Raw genomic sequence first — 5,223 nt, forward strand, 5'->3', positions numbered from 1 at the left:
CTCTGCAACTGTACAGTCATATGCAAAAGTTTAAAAATCTAGTTACATACTTAGTTGAGTGAAAACATTTTAACACTGTCTACAGAGAACAAACGAGTTTAATCTATTGGAAAAACACTTTTTCACAGGCTGCATTTTACGTTTTTCTCTCCAGTATGTAAAATTCAGCAAATAAACAGTAATTATGCATTTAAATGTGCAGAGAAATAACATATTTAAGTGTGTTCTCTGCAAAGGATGTGTTAACTTATTTTCACTTAGAAAGTCTATACATGTAATTTGTCCAGGGGTGTTTTGCGTACAGCTCTAATTGTGTAATTCTAACCAATACAACATTCTAACCAAACTTTCAATGTAAATAAAATAGCCACAGTACAATGAAATTATGACATCTATTCATCCACAGTACACAAAAATTGTTATAAATGAATCTGACAAAGTGTAATTCATTTTGCCCTGCAGTATTTACTGGCAGCTCTCCATAGTATGTTTTCATTCATTTTACAATCACTTCTTGTGGATCCCTTCAGGACTCCTAGTGTTTTGGACTCTGAAGGTCCCATGACTGAAGTGAACCTTGTGACACAGGACAATATTTCTGTGAAAAAAAGAGCTTTATCACTACATTGTAATTAATCCTCTCATTGTAAAACATCTTCAACAAGAACATGAGAGAATGCCACTCTCCACTCATAAATACTCACACTAGGTCCATTATCTTTTTAGTCTAAATTCAGAATTAAATTTATAATAGGACATTGAGGAGGGAGAGACAATGAGAGTTCCTGAGTGGCAGAGCTAACTAAAAGGAGTACTCTGAGACATACACTGTCCCTAGACTCTTTACTATTAATATGTATATTATCTCTCATTAGTTAATTTTGACTATAATTTTGAACCATTACTATTAGAATTAGGCCTTCAGTTCAGGCCATAAATGTCAAAACAAGGAAAGGAACACCTCTGTGATAATGCTAATATCTGCCAGTGCCCCTATATGATTCTAGTAGTTTGTCAACATCAAACTATCATCAACACACACACACACACACACACACACACACACACAGATATAAATATATATGATGTTTTTGATGTTTTTGCAGTTTTATTCCATACATAGACTGTGTACACTGGGTAGTGAATGGTACAGTGTTTACATATTACGTTAAACTATTTTATGTCAAAGAAGTTAGCAAATTGTGGTTTTCCATGATGTGGGGGCTTTAACAGTTTTGTAGCGACCCTTTCAGTAAACAACCCTCATGTAGAGCTGCCACTTTTTTCCATTTCTAACAACCGACTGAAACGCATTGGTCATGCTACTGTTCGGACTGACAGTCAGTGCCGTATCTAGGACTTTCAGAAGGCATAGAGTGGTGGTCTGCAACTCTGGTCCTGGAGACCTACCTTCCTGCACAGTTTAGTTCCAACCTGTATCCAATAAACTGTTCCACCCCTTACTTTTCTCTAATACATCTGATCCAGCCAATCAGGGACTTGGGAAGAGGTTGTTAGCTAGATCCAGTGTGGCAAATAGTGCTTGAAACTAGATTCTGCAGGATGGTAACCACTGAAACCACTGGCCTGGAGTGATGTTTTCTTCTCACAAATGTGGCCCCACCCATTTGAAATTAAAATATTATTCCTCTGTCATTGTCTGAAAGCATAGAAGGCCCTGAGGGTTCTCCACTGGATATTTCATAAGCAATAACATCCAATTATATTCACTGGAGATTTTGCCTAATTTAACATGCCTAACCCCACATAACATACTGTAACACTTGTCGACTGCCACCAATTGTACTATAGTAAAATAAGTAGAAAAAAAATAACTGTTCTTCTTGGTATACAAAACATATACATATACATGTACACACATACATGCACTTACAAACATATAAACACCCATAAGGCATGACAGCATGAAATGTATTGGTTTTACTAGGTTTAAATATGTCCAGTTGAAGAAGCTTTTTAATCCAGAAAGAGAGAGTTATGTGACATCTTAATATATTATAGTGTCCTGGTCAAAATGTGCCTTCTCCACAGTGAGATGGATACTGATGACCCATCCTCAGTATATGCTTTAATTTCCTTTGTTATGACACACAGCATGAAACAAACCTCAGATGACCATCTACTAGTGCTAAAAACACTGGTCAGTAAAACTCGTGACAGCAGAAGAGCTTCAGATTACCAGAGTCAGGTTCAGGGTAATGAATTAATGATTGAGCAGGTACGGAAAGTAACTTGCCATCTGTGACTGGACAATTTGTTCGTCATCATCATTTGTTCGTGCTTCAAAACGATCCCTAAAATGCCATCCATAGAAAGCGGTTTGAGAACAGAAACACAAGGAAGCATAGAAGTGCGTCATACATCGTGTGCAATTACAAAGGTTGAATAACTCAAAAGATACAATGAGTTACAATTCACTATGAGTTAAACACTATTGGCCATTAGACCAGGACAGAAGTAGTTGCTCCTGCAGAGAAGGAAAATGATGTTTTTCACTGTACAGACTGCCACAAAACACTTTTTGCTGCCATTTTACTTTTATAGGTACAGTTGTTAAGAAATGTACTATGTTGACTAAATGATTTTCAAAATGCCTGTATCCTACATTTTTCTTGTATTTTATGTTCTTCCCTTGAGGTCTACAGTGTTTGTGTGTCGGAATTAGTGACTGTTGCAATTTGTTGTAATTCATGACTAAACCATTTTTCATCATTTTCCAACACTTTATCCCTTAGAATTAAACAGGCTGTTTTGGTTAGTGTCCGAAAATATGTAAAGGATCTGCATTCTGTTTGGCTGCCCTGTACTACACATCAAAAAGCAGTCTAGGCTGAAACACTCCTTAGGTCAGTGTGAATGGGCAGAGCTGTAGTCTGAAAAGGTGGACAGATGTAAATGTGTTGGACATCACAAAAAATCTATGAATTGTAAACAGAACTTGCTGTTTATATATCCTTCCATGGATTTCTGACACCTGACCCCTCACTGCAATCCTTTAAGCTATTGCCAGTGTTGTAGTGATCATGGTTTGACTTAAAAAGACATTTTTCTGACTCTCCTCTTTAATTTATTTTATCCTACAAATCATTCTCACTCTGACAGCTTATGCTGAACTCTGATAGTTCATGGTGAAGCAGTTTCTTCATGTAGCATATTCTATTTCCTACCTTATACTAACCTGACACAAACCTAATTGCTGATCTGATATATACATGACATGTGACAGCTATGAAGGAAGTCTGACTTCAATAGTGAACTTCAGTATTATTGAATATATCTCGAGAACAGCCTTGAAGAAATGCCAAGCACAGATAAGCATCAGATAAGAAGAAGTGTGGTCACCATACAGACAGGATATTTGCGAAAAATGACCACAAAATCAAATAATCACGTCTGTGACCCAGCCTCAACCATATTGGAAAAAGAGGAATTTATGGCAGGGTGGCTTTAAATATTCACAGACAATAAATTCAAATTAAGAATTAAGAACCTTGTCTAAAGAGAACAAAAACTTTGACAAAATCTCTGAGCAACAATATGGTTTGAGAGGTTGTCATTCACCCTTTATCCTACTGGCGTGTTTACATTATCCACAAACCCCAGTGTTAACAATTTCAAATGGTTCACTCATGGTTGTGTGTTCACAATGGTAATGGCAACCATTTGAAGCCAAGTGATTGCTTTGCACAGTTGTACAGTATAAAGGTCTTCACACCATATGACTGTAATCTGCCAAGACTGCATGAAGGACTTCTTTGTATCCAAAATCAAGTTTGGGTTCTTTTGTGTTTCTGTTACTATATGTTCCATGTGTCATTAAATGCAATGTCAACTTGATTTTTTTGTTTGTTTGTTTTACTATATACATATATATATATATATATATATATGTGTGTGTGTGTGTGTGTGTGTGTGTGTGTGTGTGTACATATACACATATAGATAGATAGATAGATAGATAGATAGATAGATAGATAGATAGATAGATAGATAGATGAGCAAACACTAGGTCTCTACTGTTTTATCTTTTTTATGAATCACGAAGGAATTTTAACCATCTGTAATAAGATTACAGTCTGTCATATGTTAGCTTCAGTCAGAAAAAAATATTTTACAAATAAGTAAATTAATATAAAATTATAGAGACTAAAGATATTTTCATTCCTTGATGTAGTAATCCATAACTGTACAAAAGCCTGTGTTTGTCTATGAGCTTGTTTCCATTCATGAGCTGCTTATGCTGACAATCACGCTCATATTGATAATAGACAGTGTACTAGTACTCAACTAAGGTCATTTACTCACTACACTACACTACACTACAGGACAGAGAGGTCTGCCCCACATTGATCTGAAATGCACTGTCAGGCTAAATCAATATCGTTGCCCGCTTAGATTAGCACTGATTGGTGGAGGCGAAGCTATGAAATGGTGGAGCCCACAGGACAGAAAATCCCAGAGATCAAATGCAGCTTGAAAAAGCAGCTCATCACCATGCACGCGAATTTGTACAGGCTCTACATCCTTTTAGAGTGACCACTCTGCTAGAGAGCGAGAGACCGAACGCGCGCGCGGAGGAGAGAGAGAGAGAGAGAGAGAGAGAGAGAGAGAGAGAGAGAGAGAGAGATAGAGACAGCACGACGACAAAGGACAAAGCTTGTACCGTATAACACACGCATAAAAGCTTTGCCATAACCGCAGTTAATCCAGCATCCCAGAGCGAGTAGCCTATTCTGGCCGACTGTGGTCCACTGTTGGTCATCACAGGACACTTTGCTGTAGAGGCACTTCGAACTCTCAGTGTTAAAGCAATTTTTTTTTTTTGAAATGACCATCTTTCTTCACAAGATTTAGCCACAATATTGATAAAAGGCGGGATACTGGCGGCACATGGCCCCAAAATCCGCCCACACGAACCGTCTTGTACACTGTAGTAGACTGAACCACTCGCTTTAGTTCTGGGGGGGATCTTAATTTGATATATTGTTTCAGTCCCTGAAAACGTCCCTTAAAAGCAAAATGCAAATTATTTTTATCCTTTTGCAGATTCACAAATGTTTGACTTTAAACCATGACATGAAGAAAGTACCACTTTGTTTTTTTTACATTCCGAAGCACCGCGCCACCCCTCCCCCCTCACAGCGCTTCTCCATAACTGTCAGTCAAGGCGAAGCGTCTTGTGAGGCAGCACCGGCAGGATCA

Source organism: Colossoma macropomum, unplaced genomic scaffold, assembly GCF_904425465.1.
Source record: "Colossoma macropomum unplaced genomic scaffold, Colossoma_macropomum, whole genome shotgun sequence".
NCBI classification, from domain to species: domain Eukaryota; kingdom Metazoa; phylum Chordata; class Actinopteri; order Characiformes; family Serrasalmidae; genus Colossoma; species Colossoma macropomum.